This window comes from Polyodon spathula, chromosome 4 (assembly GCF_017654505.1).
Source record: "Polyodon spathula isolate WHYD16114869_AA chromosome 4, ASM1765450v1, whole genome shotgun sequence".
NCBI lineage: Eukaryota > Metazoa > Chordata > Actinopteri > Acipenseriformes > Polyodontidae > Polyodon > Polyodon spathula.
The window spans coordinates 83,412,698-83,436,635 of record NC_054537.1 but is presented as its reverse complement, the minus strand read 5'-3'; the positions used below and the strand labels follow the sequence as shown (position 1 = coordinate 83,436,635).

Sequence of the window (23,938 nt, the reverse complement as noted above, 5' to 3'; positions counted from 1 at the left end):
TATTAAATATAAACAGTTGCTACGCATGCTGGTTACACACCAGCATGATACTTGTTGTGTTCTGTTCTATTTGGCCAAAGCGGCGTTTTGTTTTGTGTTTTGAGAAAGTGTTTGTGTTTTGTTTAAACCTTAATTATTATTAAATGCACAAGCAGCACCTTGCATTACCCTGGCACTGTTATCACAGGCATGTAAAACTGTTTTATTATTATTATTATTATTATTATTATTATTATTATTATTATTATTATTATTATTATTATTATTATTATTGTTATTATTATTAACACTGATTGTCAGACTAAATTGGGGTAACTCCTGACAGCATTGTCAGCACAAACATCAAATACTACACATTTTTAATGTAATAGGGCAGCTTGAAGATTTATCTTTTACTTAGTACCATGTATAGCATTAAAATACAGTAATTAAAAAAGGACTGCAAATTTAATGCCTAATCTTTTCATTCTTCATTTTTTCAAGTCTTAAAAAATGAAGTACTGTATTTAGATATGACTAAAAATGATTAAAATCACTGTAATCATTATTAAGACTATGCCAGGCTGCAGCAGTTGTACCCATATGAGAAATGTTAGTGGTTATATTTCCAATATTTCAAACTGAACCATCTTGCACATTTCCATAATGTATTATAAAGCACCAGTTCCTAAGAGTCCAGAAAGCAGAACATATTTATAGTACACTGCAGTACAACATAGCACAGTAGTATAAGTAGCTACATTTAAACATACAATCATGACTTGAGAAAGATTTCAAGTTTTGTGTAAACTTTCAGATAAAGATTGGTTTTACTGGTGCAGTAACTCATTCACATCATAGGAGAACTACATTTCTGACCAGCATTATAAAGAAAGAATACTAAGATTGCTACCCGAAACTAGTTCATGGTTCCACAATTCCACATTGTATTCATGATTATCCAGTAAGAGTTACCAGTGAATTTCCCCTCTGGATCCAGCCAGTAAAGTTTACTCTCCATTCAGTCTAGAGAAAAAGAGAGTGAGACGCTCATAAACTAATAGCAATGTTGTACAATCTTTGACCTTAAAGGCAGTAGTCAGTATGGGTTTGTTTATTGTGATCTTACGTCATAGCCTTACGTTAAGTAAGTAAACATTTAGAAGGATGACCAGGGTTGGTACAATGTGTTGGACAGGCAGGTTACATCCTGCCCCAAATTGTTTCTGGATGACCAAATGAGTAGTGACACTGAACCAATTTGTATAATATCATATAGGAGTTGAGCACGATGGTGCTGACACATGTCACTTCCAATCAGTTAGGTGAGGCCACATCTTGCTGACATAACCTGTCATTACCATAAAGAAACGCTGGGGGAAAATAAATAGAAGCTGATTTGCATGGACATTTCACACAATCTTTTTTAATAATGCCATCTGTTCTTAAAGAAGCTGGACATTCTCTGGAAAGATACAGCATCTTTTTAAAAATGCAATTAGCCAGAAGACAGAACATGTGCATCAGTATCTAAAAGACATGCCTCATTTGGGAAAATGGAACAAGATGCTGTTTTAAGACTGTAATATTGCAAATGTAATGTAAGCCAATTTAATGAACAATGTATAGGCTTGTATGTTACTTGCTGACACATGATAACTGGGTTCCAAAGGCTTTATCAGGTGAGCAAAAAGGGAAGTTGCAGCTTTTCACTTATTGTTGGACGTCTCACCCATATATATCCCTCACTCACTTCCTTTATTCCTCTAAACAAAGGTCAATTCCAGAGCTCACATGTGAATCCTAATAGTACAAATGCAAGAGTGAATTAACTCAAACCTCTAATAGAAATGTGTAGTTGCCAAAGTTTCAAGTTTAATTTGTATTTTACTTGTGTGTTTATTTAACAATGTACAGTATATACATTTTTACACACAGTATAAAATTGCACAATGTATCAATATACTCCAAATGATTAAAGTCTCATAAAACAGTACATTCTTGTTGAAATGTTTAGTAAAATCCTATACTGTTTAAACATTAAATTTGAACAGCCTACAGTGTTGTAATGCAGGAGGATGTCCTTACATAAACCACTTGTCCATATCGGGTTCCTGATTTAATGGGACACCTTCCTGCGCAGTGAATGTGAATGTATGCCGCGAACAATCACTCAGAGGCTCTGTGTGTAAGTTAGTAGTTGATATTAATCTTAAAAGGACATTGTTAATTGGGCCAAAAAGACGTTTTTAAACTTAATTCTGTCTTTATTTGTTGTATACAGATATATTAAATTAAAGAAAAATGCATTATTCAGAATACTTAGGAAAGATTATTTTTTTTAGCATGATAATACATCAGATGCAAGGCTGTGAGATGTGGCAATTGATTGATGTTGCTTTAAGAGATGGAGATGGCACAGCCTATTGGTGATCAATCAGATATGGACAAGGAAATGGACAAGTATTAATGGTCCAAGTGTACTCGTCTTTTATGATCTTTAGAAAGCATCAACTATCTGAAACTATTCAGTTAGTTACCCACCTGTTCAGGAAAGCAAAATGTCTGACCAAGAATTTTTAAGAAAGCACAGACTGTCAGAATGTGCTTTGTATAACATACAACTGAAACTGTTGGAAACGGTTGACATCCGTGATCCTTGAAGCCTAACACAGTTTGTGCATTCAACACAAAGAATAAAATATAAAGAATACAAGACTGCCCTCATGTGGAACAATTTGATAACTACATCACTGAATGAAACAATACAACCTACGATAGTGTTAGTCTACTACACAGTCCCCATATTTTACAGTCCCCCTTTTTTTTTTTTTTTTTGCCAAAAGCTGCAATGCTACTATGTTTTTAATTTGTTATGCCTAAAAAAAAAAACTCATAGCTAAAGATTCTCCCAAGTTATTGCGATAATTTGCATTTATTCAAATTCAAAATTAACGATACCGATAGCAGCTGTTGTGTACGTTGTGTTACAAAATGCAAAAGAGAAAGGTATGTTTTACTAATAATTATGTTTAAGTCTTTGTGATGTGTTTTGGCAACTTGTCAGTAAAGTGCTTAGCTTCTAAGATCTAAAACGCAATTAAAATTGCAAATATGAGTAATTGTACTATTTCTGTACCAGCTATCCTACTCAAGCAGCCTTTAGTACTAGAAACGTTTCGTTTTCACTCAACTAAACTAAACTGTATGCCTTCAGTGCAGTTAAACTTTTCAGATATCCTCCAAGGGCCCACAAAAACCTGGCACCAGCCCTGATAATAGCCAGCACCATTTTAACTAATTAAGAAGTTACTGAGTCAAAGATGAGAATGAAAAGCTAAAGTCGTGCCACCGCTAGTTTTTATTCTCTTTTTGAGCTGGTACAACTCTAAAAGGATACTTGCTATTACTTATACTTAAATATTACAAAAAAATCATCATGATAGTCCCCACTCTTCCAGGAACCACTGCAAGTAGTGATTGTCTCTTTTCTGTATTAAGTTTGGTTAAACCCTATTTACAAACCCCCATGACCAATTCTCATCTGAATGATCTGTAATGGCAAAATGGCAAAAAGGAAGCCGAGACGATATCCGCTATTATATCCGATATTGTTTTGTTTTGTTTTTGTTTTTAAATTTGTTGCAGTTTTATTATTATGGAGAGGGGCCCCTAAATGCATTCTTTTCCCCCTCCCCAAGCCTTTTGTGAAGTGGCGCCCTTTCTACCAAATACCTACTAACTATGTGAAAAATACATTACAACACAGTCTGCTAAATTCCTGTGATATGTTCTGTGTTACACTTTTAACAGACAAGGACAATTCTGAGGCAAGTGTAATGGCAAGTCTAATGGCAATTTTCTGAAAAAACCAAATAACAGAATAAAACCAGTAACAGAACTTACAGACAGGAATGGTTAAAGTGGTTCCTTACTGGATTTATACATTTTAAACTATGTATAATTCGATCACTAGAGTAAACTATAGCTTGTTGTCCACTAGGAGGGGAAAAAAAAATTCACCACCTGATCCAGTGATACTCTGAATCAAAATGGTCATTTCTTTGGTACAGTATTTGTATGGGTGTACATGAGAACTGGCACCACTTTTTAATCCTGGATTTATTACAGTTTTTATACAGTGACGCAGCCCTCCACCTCCCAAGAATTAAACACTGCCTTTAGGCACCCTCTCTGTAAATCATTGTTTACTTCAGATTCATTATGCATCAGTATTTTTTCAATATGCATGATTGTTTTAATCAATTCCGAAGAACAGAAAACACACACTAACCCTGGCAGTGTAATAACGTCATTACGACAGTTACAGTCTTCATACAGCATGGAGGAGAGGACTGCGTTGTTGTCCTTTCAGAGATTGCTTCAGAATAAGGAAAATGTATTATAAATAAAATGCTGCACTTAACAATAACAGGGACAGTGAAAAATAATCTGCCTTGTAAAAAATATACTTCAAAGCAGCCGAAGACAAAAGTGCTAAAGCTTTTGAGGTGTGATTTATCTGCATATTTAAATTAACTTCAGAAGAACATCGGCAGGATAAATCAGCAAAGCCTTTATATTATTGTAATGCTTGTTAAAATAGCGTTTTAATTATTTTTTTTTTTTTTACAGGAGTCTAAAAGCACACAGAAATTGAAGTGGTAGGATATGGTTGTCTCTGTTGCTAGAGGGCAGCCCAGTGGTTGTGTGCCTGTGTTGAGTGACAGTTAAAATAAAAAAAAATAAAATAAAAAAACATCATTTAAATGATGGGCTAGGAATGCAAACATTACTAGTGGAGAATTGACACACTGAAAGGAATTATAAGAGCTGAAAAACAGGAACTGCAACTCGGATGAAACATCACGGATCTACTGCTGTCTGGGAAAACTGTGAATCTATTATTTTGTTTAAATGAGTTTTACTGTGTATGCACTTTACAGTAAAGCAGTAACGAATAGGTTAAAAGAAAAGTGATGCATGTAATATAATGTTGTCATTTTTCAAAACACTGTTCTTACAGAAAAGTTCATAACATACCAGTGTCATTCCAGCTCAAGTGGACCAAATTCCAGCTTCATGATACACAAACCACTTGTGATGGAGAAAAGAGGCCCAGGGTAGGTGTAGGTGAATATGAAATAGGAGCTGTGTAACTCATTCCCAACACTGTGAGCATGTATCTGAAAATGCTAAATAAATAAATAAATAAATAAATAACCCAGAAAAATAATGTTAGCAACTTTTCAAAGCTTGTTCCAAACAAAGGCTTTCAAACAAAAAGGAAAAGTTAATGTCATTGATGAAAGTAGCTGAACAGCCCACCATTCACTTGAGCTAAAGTTAGCTGCCACTATTCATCATTTGGTAAGGAAGATCAAACTCTGCAGTGAACTTATGCTGTATTAGATTATCATCTACATGTTAAAGCCACTAATTAAAATGTATTTCCCTTGATTTAGAAACTGGGAGTGCAGTTCAATCAATTGATTAAACACATACATAAAAAGGCGCATTTAAAAAATGCTGATTATGCATGAAGATATATGTAGAACTATATATTAATGTCCTGTTATCACTAAAATTAAATATTATATAAAAAAAAGAATTCAGAAAAATTCCTAACAGTATATAATATGTGATAATGAGGCTTTCAATCAGTGTTTGCTTCAAAATGTATGAACATATTAGAAACCTTTGCAGTCATTTCTAGGATCTTATAGGTAACATTGCATTTTGCTTCACAGAACATTCACATTATTTAAGACTGATTAAATATTCCTAGAGCAAACAAATGCCTTCAATCCATTCTGCACTGCTGAATACAATTGCTTAGGTTTAGAGAAACAATCTGTTTTTCAGTGAAAATTCCCTGTGTCTCCATTCCACAAAAGATTAAGCATGATAATTAATTTTGGGATTCAAATTGAGTTACACAAAAGCACACACATGACAGCTGGTGACATTCATGCCTTTGGAACTTAAGAGAGTTTGACAGTAAATTACCTTTAATGGTTTTAAACGCACAACCCTTTCCATTAGCATTCCAGCAGGAGCAAACGCAACCAGACAAACACCCTTATATCACCCTGTGGCGGGCTACACACAGAGTGTACAAAACATTAGGAATAGCTGCTCTTTCCATGAAATAGACTGACGAGGTCAATCCAGATGAAAGCTATGATCCCTTATTGATGTAACCTGTTAAATCCACTTCAGTCAGTGTAGATGAAGGGGAGACAGGTTAAAGAAGGATTTTTAAGCCTTGACACAATTGAGACATGGATTGTGCATGTGTGCCATTCAGAGGGTAATTGGGCAAGACAAAAGATTTAAGTGCCTTTGAATGGGGTATGGTAGTAGGTGCCAGGCACACCGGTTTGAGTATGTCAAGAACTGCAACCCTGCTGGGTTTTTCATGCTCAGCAGTTTCCCATGTGTATCAAGGATGAACCACCATCCAAAGGACATCCAGCCAACTGCAGGCCAGTGGTCAAAAACCTCTCATTGATGAAAGAGGCCAAAGGAGGCTGACAAGAATTGTGCAGAGTAACAGACGGGCTACAGTTAGTCAACTGACAGTCCAGTACAACATTGGTGCCGAAAGATCCATAAAAGAATGCACAACTTGTCATACTTGACACGAATGGGGTATGGCAGCCGACTACCTAACAGAGTTCCACTTCTTTCAACAAAACACAAGAAACTGTGGTTGCAGTGGGCTAAGGAACAAAAACACTGGACACTGGAGGATTGGAAAAACATTGCCTGGTCTGATGAATCCCGGTTCCTGCTGTTTCACGCTGATGGGTGGACTAGAGTATGGAGAAAACCACATGAGTACATGCATCCATCATGCCGCGCGTCAACATTGCAAGCTGGTGGTGGTGGTGTGATGGTGTGTTTTCATGGCACATATTGGGCCCCTTGATAAAAGTAGAGCAACATTTGAATGCCACAGGATATCTGAATATCATTGCCAATCAGGTGCATCCCTTCAGGGCAGCAGTGTATCCATCTGCTAATTGATTTTTTCAGCAAGATAATGCCCCATGCCACAAGGCTAGGATTGTCCAGGAATGGTTCCATGAACATGACAGTGAATTCAGCTTACTGCAGTGGCCTGCCCTGTCACCAGATCTCAATCCAATTGAGCTACCTATGGGATGAGATGAAACGAGCTATTTGGAGTAGAGATCCACTACCAGTCAACTTGACACAACTCTGGGAAGCATATGGAGTCAACATGGGCCAGCATCCCTGTGGAATGCTTTTGACACCTTGTAGAGTCCATGCCCCGACAAATTGAGGCTGTTCTGAGGGCAAACGGGGGTACAACTAGTGTTCCTAATGTTTTGCACACTCAGTATATATATATATATATATATATATATATATATATATATATATATATATATATATATATATATATATATATAAATGTGTTATATATTATTATTATTTACTATGTATTGAGATGAACAGTAGTTCCTCGCACCAAGTTATATCAGCGAAGCACAGGAACTGCCAGACTCATTACAGCAAGGATAGTTGACGTGTTTTCAGGGCATTGGTGCAGCAAAAGTAAATCAGCCAAAAGCACAATTTCACTTTTAATTTGTAGTTCCCAACACTCTTAGGTGAAATGTAGAAAAAAAGTCAATACCTGTCATACAGTAAGAGAAATGAGTCACCACAGCAACATTTTGGTTTTTTGCAGAACCCAGGCATTTTCATCCACAGATATGTATGTTTTAATCACAATTAACTTGTTTCATCAACATAGAAATTTACTAGGGAACGCACTTATTGTGACGTCTATATCATTTGTATTAAATTATTTATTTCTGTTTTAAAATGGAACATTTGCCTACAAAAAAAAATAACAATTATATAAATATAGAAAAGGACTGACATGCGTGGGATTTGAATGAAACTATAACCTACAGCTTGTTGTGTCATACTGTCAGTGCCACAAGATTAGTTGAGAAAACACGCAGTATTTTGAAAGATGAAACATTTTCCGAGTCATCGTTCATCATCATCATTCTGAGACACTGAACTGATCTCTGAAAAATGTTGGTTTCCTAACAGTGTAACGCTCATTGTGGTCCCTTTTGGTGAAATGAAGCACGGTTCCTCTCGATATACTGGTTGATGAGAGTAACGCTATTTGTGGTCCCCACTGGACAAAAAGGAACATCATTTTTTCCGATAATTAGCTTTGCTGAAGGATAGCTTATATATTTGGTAAAAGTAAAACATTAATAAATATTGAAATAAATGAATACATAAATCAATACATAGACATTTCTTTCTTTCTTTGTCTATCTTGATATATATTTATTTCTTTTTCACTGTCATAGAAACACTGCCAGTTAATACTGTATGAAACAAAAATAAATACTTAACAGTTCTTGTTCAATTGTATATTAGTGAATTTTGTACATAAAGGTCATCATGCTTTCATAGATTTTTACTTTCAAATTAAAATATATAGTAATGACCTGGCCAATTGCTTTGTTGCAGGACGTGTCTATTCATTTTGTCTGGTCTGTCTTTTATATGTATTGTAAGGGGAAGAGGTCACGCAGGGGGGGGGGGATTGCAGTTTTTCGGGATTGCAGGGCATGAATGTGACTGGCTGATGAGCCTGACAGTGGCGGGAAACGACAGGAGGTTATATAATAAGCAGGTGCATGAGCCTGGGGACTGGAGACAGTCCAGTGCTGAACCTGAATGAGAAACTGTAAGTGCGACTGAGCGAGCATGTGAGCTGTTACCAGAGAGAAAGTGAAAGTGTCAAGACTAAACCGTAGGTTATTATTCTGGTGCCATGAATTCCAGCCTGACAATAAATAAAATAAAACAAGCATTTTGAGAATTCAACATCGTCTCCCAGAGTACAACTTCCTAAACATGGAAACGTTACATTATACCAAATGAATGGATCAAGCTTATTATGATAGTTTGCAAAATCAGATGAAAGCTTTCAATATAATCAGGATAATACATAATCATTATTTACAAAATCTTGTTTGTCTCATTACTTAATAAAAACTGTATCTTTACTGCTATACTACTTGCAAATTTATAAAATGGAAGTACAAACTTTGTAGTGTGAAAGCATGTCTTGGGTTCAATTCCCACACAAAATTAAATGTATTTTATTTATGTGTAACAAACAGATTTTTAATTTGAAAAAAAACTGTAGTTGATATGAATGACACCTTCATTGAACATAATTTTGCACACAATCCTTTAATATATATATATATATATATATATACACACACACACATACACAAGCATCAAATGAAACTTATCACTATTATAACACATTTATTTAAAAAAAAAAAAAAAAAAGGTATATAAATGATGGACATTTACGAAATGTATTTGGTTTCTTTTTAATCACTCAATCATCCATCCTTGACCATGACAAGCTTGAGTGACTATAACTGACCCAGATGCACCTAATCACCTAATTAGTGAGACAGATGATTGTACACTGGATATGGAGTGATTTCAGCTGTTGAATTGCAAGCTTCAATAAAAGCAATAAAGGAAATCACAGAAAAACACCAATATGCCATGTCTGTCAAGAGAGCAGCGCCTTCGTTCAATCGGCATGTTGGAGGCTGGACTAGGGAAGCGTACTGTGGCTCATTGTTTTGGGTGCTCACAGACAGCAATTTCAAACCTGGTGAGACAGTATAACCAGACACACTGTGTCAATGACAGGCCATGAACTGAGAGGCCAAGAGTCACCACACCTGCCCAAGATCAACAGATCATTTTGCAGCATCTTCATGATGTCAGCTGTTAATCAGCACAGTAAAAGTCACTGCACCTGCTCTAAAACAGAGTTTGTCATCTTTCGATCACATCTTGAATTTTATCCAAGTATAAGTGATACGTTTCTTTTGATGCTCAAAGATAAGTGATGCATTTCTTTTGATTCTCAGTGTGTGTGTGTGTGTGTGTGTGTATATGTATATATATATATATATATATATATATATATATATATATATATATATATATATATATATAAACAGGATTTGAACCCTAACTAGTCATACTTTCACTCCAACTACATAACCACTACGCTACACAGGTTCACATCTTAACCCTTTCTTAACAGGCTAGACTACTATTTACATTTACCCTATCCAAACAGCAATACATTGCCTCAATATAGCTTGAACAATGTTGCTATTCTCATAATGTGTGTGTGTTATTATCCATATTAAAAAACACAATGGAAATGTGAAAAAACGGCAAGTTATCAAAAGTGCCCAGCCAATGGAGATATCAAAAACACAAGCCAAGTTTCAAGAAACCATTGGGGCAACCTTGCCCAGCACAAAGCAAATGGGCACAACTGTAAAACTAATGGGGTCCAAGTTTGCCCCAATTGTTTCATCTAACTTGCATTAAAAACACAAGCTATGTTAGAAGAAACAATTAGGGCAACCTTGGCCAGCACCAAAAGTAGGCACAACTGTAAAAGCAGTGGGGGTCAAGGTTGCCCCAATTGTTTCTACTAAGTTGGCTTGTGTTTTTCAGGCACAATAACAGTGGATTGATCTTTCAAAATACACAAGCCAAGCTGACAGTCATGCAGGATTTATTAAACCCATACAAAATGTGGCCGAGGGGTTAATATAAGTCTTAATATAAGAACCTGTAACTTTCGCTGAGTAGGGTTGTTGTGTTCAGGGCGGAACGAGAGACATGAGTCGCGAGACAAGAGAGTCAGTCTTAAAATAGTAATTGCTAAGAGTGCTAGTTTAGACTAGCACGATAATTGTTTGTTCCGTGTTTGTCTGTTTTGGCCATTGTGCCTTTTATTTAGAGTAAGTGTTCTGTTCTGTTTAAACCTTTAGTTTATTTATTATTAAATCCGCAAGCAGCGCTTTTCATACCCAGCAGTACTGATTGTCTGTGTCCATTCTCTTCCGGGTCTGATGTCATCACCAGCCATCCTAAGGTGCGTTCAACTAGGAGAACATTTCCAAACACTTTTAAACTTTTTTCTGTTGGTGGTCTGTTCGCCTCAAACATTTGCTAACTAAGGAGAACACTTTTAAGAGGTAGTTTGCATGAAACAAAAATGGCGACAGGCTGGGAGAACATTTATTTGACTCTGGGGGATGGACAAGTTTTGTCAAATTATATGACAAAAAACGAAGCCTTACTTCAGGTATGTTTAATATTATAATGTGACATTTACAAAATATTGGTTATTTTCAATACAATTGATAAAATATGTATGCATATTATTATTATATTATTATTATTATTATTATTATTATTATTATTATTATTATTATTATTATTATTATTCTGTTGCTGATGATGATGATGATAAGGGTCTGTTTACTTAGAAAGAAAAAATAAAAAAAATATGAATTCCAGTTTTAAAATAGCTAATCTGGCCGTTTTGCTTTCGGATTTTAGGATGTGTTTAAATAAACCACAGTTTGTATGCTATACAGTACATACAATGTTGCAAAACCACAGTATATGCAGTACACCCTCGCTACAACGAACCTGTTGGGGTCCAAGCCTTTTGTTCGTTATGTCGAGTGGTTCGTTACAGTGAAAGGACAATCAAAATGAGATGATATTGTGAATAAAAGTAGAATTACATGTACCTGTTCATTTCATGTATGCAGTATTCTGGCTTTGCTTTATCCAATTCATTAAAGAATTAAAACACAGTACAAAAAGCAAAAATCGCCAATTGAAGTTAAAACTTTTTATTCAAAGTCAATCTGACATGACTTGTTTCAAAGGGCACCAAATCCCAAACTGAGCTTTCATTCAAAATCAATCCGACATGAAAGTCTGACATGAAACATTCATCAGATCCTCAAATTGTTTTTTTAATCAATTTTTTCTTTTTTTCCTGCATGGTTGCTGAACAAGCCACAAAACGGAATGCTTTGTGACAACCTATGTTCATGACCGAGATATGCCTACGTTACTCCTTTTTTCAAACAATCAGTATAGTTTCCAACTTTGTTGCAACATAAAATGATTTTTGTTTCGGAGGCAGTTACACAGCGCTTGTTTTTTATTAGACAAAAGAGCTGACTTCACAGTGGAGGTAGGATCCCGTGCGTATAGGCCAGGATGTTGACAGTGTGTGTCTATATTATCTTTTTCTTTGGGTGGGGGTGGGGGGTGGGGCAGTGGCCAGGTTCGTTATAGACGAAGGTTTGTTATAATGGAGGGTGTTATAGCGAGGGTGTACTGTACTACAGTAGATATAATGTTGCTAATTAAAAACCACAGTATATACTACAGGAAATACAATGTTGCTATTTAAAACCAGTCTAGGCTCCAGCTTACATTACAGTAGTGGCTGAATAATAATAATAATAATAATAATAATAATAATAAAGTCTACTGCCATAGTACAAAACTTGTAGATTTAGTCTCAATAGAATATTGTTAGCTTATCCCTACTTTCTTTAAAATCCTGCACTTAACTGTTTAAAACTTAACATTTAATTTGCTATTCAATAACATATAAATCATCATTCACAAGTAAACTAAATGTATTGTGGTGTATTGAGCATGTTTTTGTCTATGTAGGTGGACAGGTCACAGAAGAATCTGTCATGGGTGTACTTAAGCAGAGAGGCCTAGCACCTCTAGCTTTGAGCAAGGTGGCTTTATCTAGAACCTGAACCCTGCACAACAGCCAAGAGGAAGGCTCTTTGCTAAACTCAATTACACATCTGTATTTATGTTGTACATTTAATAAAGAAATTCTACAAGCTCTTAGGTGTATATCCTAAAGAGAGGGGTAGACAGACAGATACATTAACAGGCAGCAGACGTACAATAGATAGATATAAATGTGTTTATGTTCCAGGTGCATTTACTTGGCCTCATGCAACTGTTATACTGCTTATTGATACTTGGAGGGGACTCAAGGAAAATTTAGAGAGTCCAGTAATAAAAGCAAAGAAGCATTGGAGATGGTGGCAAAAATCTGGTGGCAAAAAGTTTTATTTTTACAGGTGGTTATTAGTTGGTTATTAGTAAATTATGTCAAACGCCTGAAATTAGGTCTTTGAAAACTGTCAAAATGGTCCTTGAAATTTGTATCAGAAAAACTTATGAACCCTGTATTTACGACATCTGATTGAGTTAAGCAGAGATTGTTTATTATTATCTTAACTGGTTTTATAGAAAGTGTATTATGTGAAATGGGCATTGTTGGAAAACATGGATCGAGAATTGATTAGGGGTTTGCTACGCACGTGGACTGGCAGAGCTATACTGGTGTTCTTTTCTGAAAAGAGACTAATATTGCAGATAGCAGACTGTTTGGTTCAAATTGCATGTACTTCTAACCATTGATAGAGACGATGCGTCTACAAACTGCCCAACAATGACTGCAAGCTAACGAGATAACAATGCTGTGGACTAGAAGGGAACAGGCTCTAAAGACTTCAGAGAGATTAAAAGAGATAATCCCACTGGCATCAACGGGGGGGTCGCAAGGAGATAACAAAAGGCAGATGTATGGACCTTTTGTCTCCAGGAGTGTGAAGAATGCACTGAGTTCAGAGGTTGTCACACTAGACTACACACACAGACACACACACATTAACACTCACACAATAAATTAAATTACCTTTGCAATTGGTTAAGTGTCAGAGAAAGGGGAGGTGGACCATCTATACAGAAGGGTATTTAATGTCATGCAAACATTGTAATGTTGAGTATTGTGTTTGTCCTGTACCTGGGACCAGACTCCCTGCATATCTCAATAAACCTGGCAACTGACTGAAGAAAAGGACTCTGCATTTTCTTGAATCTACTTAATCACCATCATTTGCTGTAAGTTACCTCAGGCATAAATGTAAAAGGTTTGAGTAACATTAACTAGCCTCATGTGTGATTTATCAGGTTGATCCATCTGGTAAAATGACAAGTTGTTAGAAGCAATTGCTGAATTTGCTTCTACAAAGTCAAGTTCAAATTTGCTTCTGAAAGTGGTCTAAAATGGCTCAGAATGTGTTTGAGAGCATGTACAACCCCACATCTCAATCTGGGTTAGCGCTCTGTTGCTGGTATTACTGAGCATGTGTTTCCCACAAATATCAACAAAAATTGCTCACCAGCTAATATAGTTATATACATATTCACACATCAACTATACATTAATATTTCTGTCATGTCATGCTACAGTATAGCAGTGTGTGCTTACAATGTCATTTAATGGTTATGCCACAGGGTGGTAGCATTGCCTAAGAAATCCAGTATTTCATCCATAATTCTAAAACACTCAATGATTGGATATGCAGCAATAATGCTAAAAGGTCCTTTGTAGAAATTATTCGACATACTGAAAAATTAAAGACATTGAGAAAAAAACGTTTTTCAAACAATTTTACCAAGTTAAATATTTGTTTTAAATATGCATTTAGCTGATTTTAACAGATCCCCATTGCTCTAATCTCAGACTGTTTTACCTAAAGAATGCTCATATCGTGACAAAAAGGAAAGTTACACACCCAAGTTTTTTACCTTTCACCTTGGGGTGAAACGCCCAAAATAAAACATCTCCAAAACTTACCAAGAAAAGATCCAAGGCTCAGCTTCACATGTGCAAAATTTCAGGAAGGTAATATTTTTTTTTTTGTTTTGAAGAAATCTAAGAACCCTGAATTATCTTCAGTTAACAAACATTTAACTTGAATCGGATAACATCACTTCTAAATCTTTTGTAGTCATTTTTGTATTACCTTAGTATAAATACATGCTAATTTGGATTCATATGTTGTTTTTTTCTGACTTTATGTGAACGAAAAGACACACATTTGCCCGTTTTCCCATTGGAAATAGTGATATTTTGAAATATCACTGTCCTGGTCACAATAGCCATTTTCTATACTTTTGAGGCATAAGCAATTAGGAAATAACACTTATTACCCAGGAACAAAAATTGTGTTACATAGTGTAATAATAATAATAATAATAATAATAATAATAATAATAATAATAATTATTATTATTATTTGGCAGGCACCTTTTATGTAAGGCGACTTACATGTGTTACCAGGCAAAAACAATATTTAAATACAGTGTAGTTTACAGTAAGTGCAAATACTACTAGAATACAATTTAGGATTAAGACCATTTGTATGTGGATGATATGATAACAGTGCAAGTAACTGTGACAGGAAGTGAAATTGTTGGTGGCTTCACACAGTTGAAGACCAGCAGGAGGCGAACGTGCGCTCAATAATCTAAAGATGACAACATGAACACCTTGGAAACGTTCTTCTGGTCTAGCGTCTTTTTTTTGAGCAAAAGATGTGGAGAGAAATAATGTAGATTGAATTCATATTTAACACGATCCTTTGTAATGTAATACTATTACATCAGTTATCAAGGCAAAATGTACCATGAGTTGCACCCCATTGCCCGGGGCCAGGTAATGGATTGTTTTATTTTCAAGGTGGCGCTGGAGTGTTCCATCTTTCCTGGAATCTTACTGACTGCATGTAAGAAGAAACATCGAGGCTGCTGCAAGGCCTCTCTTAATTCACTGGTAAACCAGCAGTTAATATTCCTTAAAGTGGTGATACAGTACAGTATTTGAATTGCATTTGTAATGTACTTCCTAAAATGCTACTTTTGTTCATTAATTTAGACAAATGTTTGCAGCTGGTTATGTAAAATACAACGATAAAAAGAATAACACGTTCAAATTTTAGTTTAGCTAATTGATATATGTGTGTGTGATCTGTTGTCGTTTTATTTTGTTTTTTTTACGAAAAGTGTAGCTCGTCTCACTATACAACCTTGCTTACAAAATGTATTGAAAGCGTGGTTTATAAATATTTCATATAATCTATTAATTTAATATAATTGGCTTTGTTGGTGGCATTATGTTCAGGATTTATATTGATATACTATGAGGTTTTTTTTTCTTTCCAAACCGACAAGGACTAGGTTGTCACCTTTTGATAGCAAACGGAAACAGTTTAAGATTTCCCATTGTCAAACAAGCCACAAACCAGCTTCCTCCGCAGACTGAACCTTTACTTGGTAACCTACAGTTAACCTGAATGACACACAGCTCTTTAAAGCGTGGTGGCGTTATTTACCTCATCAGCCCTCACAGGTTTGTATTTCCAGGTGACGCTGGTACAGTAGGATACAACTATTGCTACTTGCTCGCTTATCTTGAAATCCACACACAAGGGAAGTACACCTGTTACACCTGTCTTTTTTGTGACATAACACACAACTTAAATCCCCTATTTGTATTACAAATGTTCTTTGCAACTCACTTCCTTGTTAAAACTACATCAAGTTAAATTATAGATACTTGATTAGAAGCGTATTAGTTTTTCTGCATTTTTTTGTGCCACAATTTGTAAATACATAAATAACTAAATCCAATAACTGCCAAAAAAAGTGGACTAAATCACAAATTACATAACCCTGATAAAATAAGTGTATTTTAGTGTGTATCTAGGACCATAGCAAAAAGCTTAACTTGTCAAAGTTAACTAAGTTGATGTTTAGTCAGGACGAGTGTGTAGGCTGCCTTCAAGAATGTGATTCTCTACCCACGTACCCATTTTCACTACCTGTTGCTTGCACATTGTTATAGGAGCTTTTTATCATTTGAAGATTTAAAATTACATTTGTAAATAAAATATTTTATGATAATTTCTAGAATATTATATTTGACCAAAAAAATAAAATAAAAAATTCTGTTCTACAGGGACAGTCAGACAAGACAGATCCAGGATACTGTTACAAATGTTGAAATGCACTTTGGAGAACTGTGCCAGCTGTTTGCTGCCTATGTGCGGAAGACTGCAAGATTACGGGATAAGGCTGATCTTGTGAGAAAAGTGAACATTTATGCAGACAGAGAAACACCACACTTGAAAAAACGGTTTGAAAAACTTTACTGATCAGCTTGCCAAACTCCAGGATTATCGACAAGAAGTATGAATTAAAATGATATAGTATACAGTCGCAAACAAAAGTATTTGGGCAGTTAAATAAATAAGGGAAAACCATGAAAAGTGATACGTATTATTTCTAATTGTTCTATTGAAAGATGCATTAGAGATTCGGCTTAATAATAAAACAACACATTATTTTATAAATCATTGTGTGTGTTTGTTTTCTCATGGGGTTTTAAACCCACTGCTGTCTGTAATATCAGTCTTAATCCTGCTTGAGATGGAATGTGCAGAATCCTATTTAGACTGTATAGCATGCTTTTATTTTCATTCAACCATCTAGTCAGTATGTTCTGTGTTATTGCTGAACTGTATTTCTTTTTTAACTGTCACTTGTGTGGTCTTTCTGATCATGGAAGCAGATGAATATATTCAGGTTCTCTAACAATACCAAATCATAAGCACTTATTTCACTAGGATTTCTGTAGTGGAGAAAAAATAAACCAGTTTTTTCTAAAGGCTATGTCAGATCAATGGCTAATAAATAACCACCAAACATTATTGAAAAAAAAAAAAAAATACAAGAAATACAATAAAATAGACTCAACATGGAAGTAACTAAGTAAAATGATTGTTAAGGATGTAATGGTTTATATAGATGCTAAAGCAAGTCTAATGTTTCAGTAAAATTGTGTATGACAGTTTACACTTTAGGGTCCGCTCCATGTAAAAAAATTCCTGTCGGTGACCTGGCCCTTTAAATCTTTTTACTCATGCACAATTGCTAAGGTGTGGCATGATTCAAAAAAGGTTGAGAAGCCCTGTATTAATATAAGATCTTCAAAAGGAGTTTGCAAAATGTTGTATGAATAATGGACTTTTCTGCAGCCAGCTAACCTATTGGAAGGGACAGGCTCCATACGGCCTACTCTGTACTGCCTTCTAAAAAGTTAATAGGTTACCGTGCAGTTCCTTTAATGAGTTAGGGGAGCTACAGTATATTCTTATTGACTTATAGTACATATCAAATCTGATCATTTGTGGCATAAACAAGCTGTCATAAAAATACAAAAAAACTGTATGTTGTGGATTTTCATTGTGGGTCTCCAATTGCTTTGCACACATTTCAATGCTGCACTTCCAGTATTCATTTCAGAGGTAAAATGAAGGAAAGCAGAGACTGGATCCATGGAATAGCAGATACTGATTGCTATTAAAGATTTGCAAAGGCTTCTGGAAGTCAGAGTTAAAGGATTAAGAATCTTCCTTTGTGTGAAATTGAACACAAAAAACCCTCATTCTCATTCCAGTGACTTGCACATCATGAAATACACATTTACCACCTCCTGGAGCTAACAGAAAAGTGAGGACTACCACTTGAGTGCTGCTCAAGCTTGTTTTTAACCATTCTTAAGGCTTCTAATATGGGTGAGCTGGCAAACTAATGCAGTACATCGTAAGACCAAATGGTTGGGTCTTGTTTTGTTTCCCAATTCCTAGTTTATTTAAACTTTTGTAGACTGATGAACTTTGTTGTTTTTATTTTCTCATCTTTGTATAGTACTGTAGTTATTAAATAGTCATTAAAAATGCATTACAATGTGGTATTCACAGTACCAGTCTTACTTTTACAGACACATTTAGAGAATACAGTACTTCCATGAAGTTAAAGTTACTTTAAGTACATTATTACAGTTGAATTAAGCAGTTTATTGGGATGTACAATATGTAGGGAAGGGATTAGCCTTGATAATATTTAATTCCCTATATGAACAGTCCAAGAATAGTGCTGATCAGAGTATGGGATACTAGACCATGCATTTTTTGAAGAGTATATCTACAATTGCTCATTAAAGCAACACTACAAATAATGTAGTTCTGAAGTTCTGTGCCTAACAGTGTATTTCAGATTTAGAAGTCTAGAAGTTCTAAATTGCAACAGTATAGCACTTCATACTGTTTTGGCAGGTTTTCAGGAGTACACTTCGCCCACCAGACTACCAGTCCCGCTTACAAATAGTTTGTGGTAATTCCAAATCATCACTCAACAGAACTGGTTCAACAAGGAATATTTCAGGGACGTTACAGGTAAGAGATTATTTAGAAATAGGCTGAAGAACAATGTCACTGGCCCTTGTATAACCACTTTCAAATTATTAACATTCTGAATACAAAAAAATGTGAGCTATCAGCGCAAGTGCCGGGACAGTGGAGTCTATTTTAATAATCCTAATAGTACTGGATGGAAATACAGTCGCCCACTATATTAATCTTCCTTGTGTTTTCTCCTGTGGTTGAATTATTGATCCTCTTCTTTCTATTTTTACTACATAGAATACCAATACACTTAACTTTTTTTTTTTTTTTTTGCACGTTTATATATTTTAGGATGGTGACATTAAGATGCCACTGCTTGGATCATTGAGACACATTATTATGGTTAAAGTTAACAGGATCTTGCTCTAGAAGCCATCTTCTGCAGTAACAGAAGTACCATCACTTGTCAGAGGAGATACATAATTTAACACAGTAAACTTAAATTCTATTATGTACATTTCTTCTGGGCTGAATATTTTGAAATGTAGACCTTTTATTTCTGTTTAATTTTGTGGATTTGTCATTTTGCGCAGTTTGTATGTGCAGTAATTAGTTTTTAACCTGCTTAAAAAAACTCTATGCATTAAAGTACTTTCACAGAGGATAAATATTTGAAATGTCAAGATCCTGAGAATTTCTTGATCTTGACAATACATTTCTATTCCCCCATAACCAGTATTGCAATCTTAAAATCAGACTAGTTTTATATATACAAAATATTGTGTAACCAGAAAAACAACTTAAAATCACAAAAAATCAAAATGGGTTGATGTCTTTTCCAGGATTTGTAAAACAAATACATACATATACTCTTTGCAGGAAGAGGGGAAGGGACTGAAAAAAAGCATGGTTTGTAAATGTTAAGCCGCTGTTTTAATGTACTGTTATCTATATTTACTTTAATCCTTTGTTTCTTAATATTTGGTTGTTCTGCAGCAGAGGACCCCAACCACTCTGTAAAAAGGAGGAGGGTGATGTCAGAGGACGAAAATTAACTCTTCCAGTCTTGCTCATCTTTGCTGTAAGGTGCAAGCCAAATGGCTAATACATCAAAAAGCCAATTTAACATTTCATAATTTTCCTCATCTGTTCAGTTTTGCATATTATATTGCATATGCTTTTTAATTGTTTCAAACCAATACACATTTAAAATGTTTTTGTTGGATGGGTGTTATAATTGAAAGTAAATAACACGGTCAAAATTACTAGCTCCATTCGGTAACTTTGTTTAGGCTGGAAATGTACTAATTCCCACTCGTGGTCTACCATTAAAGCTATGCATGCAGATTAGTTAGTACAGTAAAACCCGTCTAACCCAGCCCCTTTACAAACCGGAATCATGTAAAACTCGGCATAATGTTTGGGTCCTGATCAAATCTCCATTTTATAATGTGTGGCACCCTCCACAACCTGGAGCCTCTTTTCTGGATATACCTGGCATGTACGTCTACTGTATGAATTGTATTAAAAGTTATGTTACTAGTCTTTTATACCTTTATTTATAAGTGCAGTTTGAGGTTTCGTAGTACCTCTAATCCAGCACACTTGTATAATCTGGTAGTTTTCTGGTGCAAAAGCAAAAAGTGGATTAGACAGGTTTTACTGCAATAATCCAGAGCTGCATCCAGTCCTCAGTAACAACCTGTACCCCTCTCCTTACAATTAATTGTCCCAAAGCAAATGGTTAACAGCCAATGCCCTAATAACCAGAGATGTGATAAATGCAAAAATATGCATGTGGGCCTACACAGAATTTGAAAACGAATATGGAAATAAGTCAATTCATGAAAATATATCACGAGACAGGTAAAACTACTTCTATAGTAAATGGGATTCCTATCTTATAGACAATTACACAGGTTAATACTGTACAGTTATCAAGTGTAGTCATTTTTGAAAGATACACAAATATTTTAAATACTGTCTAGAATGATGCTGTTTTACTATGGTCGCATTAGCACTACTTATTTAAAAATCTGATTACAAAATAGCCTGACATCCCACACCACGGGAGAAAAATAAATAAATTGAGCTACCAGTAACTGTAGGTCACTGTGGCCTACCTCTACAATCTTACCTGTCTCTTGTACTTTCTTTTGGAATATTTCCACCATCACATCAAGGGGAACTATTTTCAAAGCAGAAAGGGCCAATAGTTACACCTTCACTTTCATGAGTAGAAGAATATACAGTGCAAGTCTACATTCTCTGGCCCAATTAAACTAAAATATAACTTTTCCCCTAAAACGGACCACAGTATGTTTTGAGAAAAAAAAGGAAAGCCTTCAAGGTTCGATCATGATATGGGAGTGTTTCAGCAGTTCATGGGCTGGAGGACCCAGATTTCACCAACAAGATGTAACACACTGGTTAAAAATGATCGTACACATCCGAAAGTTGTAAAAAAAAAAAAAAAAAAAAAAAGCAGGACTAAGATTTCGGGAACCGGCACACTTACCACAGGGCCGAGCCGTTTCACAACGTTGCCCATTTTGTTTTCAAATGTTATGATTTAAAATGACGTAAAAACGTGATCTGTATACAGAGAGGCTTAAAACAATCACATGGACTGAAGAGAAGGCTCAATGTACTCTGAATCCGGATGGGATTGTAGTTAGGAGTGAAAACAGAACTTTTTTTATTTTTTTCTAATGAAATTGGTAGTTACGCAGGCTACAATGCAGTTAGTTTTGGAGAAAGGGAGTAGTTGTGATTACGCCAGCGGGGTCGAGGATCCTGACTTGGAGGATAAAGAGCTTTTGGATTTTATTTTCTCTGTAAACATGGAAGGAAAGATGATTCATTATTTGATTTTGTATCTGTTCTTTTGTTTATGTTCTTGCTCACATATGTTATGCCATGACATTACTAATATATTTGAACACGTTATCATGTTTGCCAGTTGGTTAACATATTGTTTTTATATAAAAATTACCTGTTAGACTAATCGCTTATCGGTAGTTATTTCTGTAGACGATTTACTTTATCACTTTGTAATTTCTTTGTCATTTATGTGCTATTTTTAATTCCAGCATGTTCTGAATTGTGTAAATAGTTACTGGAAAAAGGGTCTTCATATGGACAGATTACTACTGGATCTCTTGAGGGGACAGTCATTCCTCTAGCACCTGAAACACTGAATAGGGATTCCTCAGTAAGAGGAAATTGTTACTAAGAAACTTTTTTAGATTTTACCAGGTTCTGAATTCTGTAAAAAGTTTCAAAATAATATTCTTCAATTTATAAGCTTTTAAATGATACTTGGTTTTAAGGCGAAAAGAGAAAATTTGAATGACTTATGACCGTCATTGGATCTTTATCGACTCAGCGCATTTTTTTTTTTTTTTGAGGTATCACACTGTCTCTGCAAATTAATTTCATCACTTATATTTTAACATAAAATTATTAAACTTTTAACATGTTAACTTCAAAGCTATGCAGATAACCTGGTTGCTATGGGCATGAATGAAGGCGGATGGTTGACAAAAGAAGTTGCCCGGATAATAAGATGTTCTGCTTCAACAATCGGCAGACTAGTCCAGAGAAACCACCTCTATGAGGGACAAGCCACACCATGGAAGTCAGAGGATCACCACCACACTGGCACAGGACTGTCACATCCAACTGATCTGCGTAATCATTTTTAGACTGCAGTGGCTACAGCACAAAAAATTCCAGGCAGAAATAACCCACACATTAGCAGAATAAGTGTAGGTTGCCATCTGCATGAAAATGATTTGCATGCTCAGAAGCCAAAGAACATCTGAGGTAGCAGCAGAGAGCATTGTGGAGTGTTTTATTCACCAATGAATAATAATAACTGTATCAATTATTCACATTGTATACCTACTTTACAGTTTTTCCTTTCCTGCAAGCCAATCCGGAAGTGTCCATTTTTCAGCTGGACAATGCACAAGCACAGTGCTAGGATTACAATTGCACAACTTCAAGAAAACAATGTCAAGGTCTTGCCATGGCCAGCTTTTTCTTCTGACCCGCATCCACTAGAACATCTGTGGGACCAAATTGCCAGTGCCATCCACAGGAGACAACAGTGACAAGCCAACCTACGCCAGTTGGCTGCAGTTGCACAGGAAGAGTAGTGGAACATCCTGATGTGGTCTATCCAGAGGATGATCACGTCTATGCGTTAATGCTGCCAGGATTGTGTTAATGGGAAGGGATGTCATACCCGACTCAATACTAATTTTGTAACGTTTTGATTGTGTCATGTTCCATACTGAATTTTGATCTGTATTTTTGTTCACATTTTCTATGATTTTGTTTGATATCTATATTTAATATGTTAAGTTCATTAGACATGTGTTGCGTTTCTTTTATGCAGTACGTGTGTGTGTAGATATACACACACACACACACATATATATAGAAATAAATAAATGTGAACGTAGCACAGCACAACCTGTTGCATGAAACATTTGCAATGTAACACATCCACAACAACACAGTAATCAGAAGGGGCAAAATCTTTTACGATTCAGGAGACGTTTACTTGCACAAAAGGTTTAAACTTTTGTTTTTAAACAGCTGAAGCGCTTTTGTGTGAAACGTCCCATCTAAGATTTTTAAATCTTAGAAAGCTTTTCTTTCATATGCCGTTTTGTACACTGCAGTTTTATATATTATATATATATATAGGTATAAACAGATAATCAGATCAATTAATCAACAAAAAAGTTGATCGCAGATTACTTTGTTTACAATTTAAAAATTACAAATTTGTTTTTGAACTCCGTTTCCCAACATCCCCTACTGAGAAAGAATGCGTGCGAGAAGGCTTCCCACGTCACTTTGTATCTGGTTATTACTACACACACACACATTTCCATTTTATGCAACATCCAGAACAATCCCCACTGTCTGCATGTACTACAACACTA

General features: G+C 35.4%; 1 protein-coding gene across 3 annotated transcripts in view; it reads right to left on the bottom strand.

The window, feature by feature from the left end:
* The window catches only part of LOC121314982 (RNA-binding protein 12B-like), a 62,990-nt gene that overhangs the window by 29,960 nt on the left and 9,092 nt on the right, over window positions 1-23,938 (bottom strand). For 2 of the 3 annotated variants that reach the window (XR_005950183.1, XR_005950184.1), the window contains exon 2: window positions 955-1,005. The exons of the other annotated variant lie outside the window; for it this stretch is intronic. The gene's annotated coding sequence lies outside the window, so the exon portion shown is untranslated. The remainder of the gene's footprint in view (window positions 1-954; window positions 1,006-23,938) is intronic. 3 annotated transcript variants of the gene reach the window in all.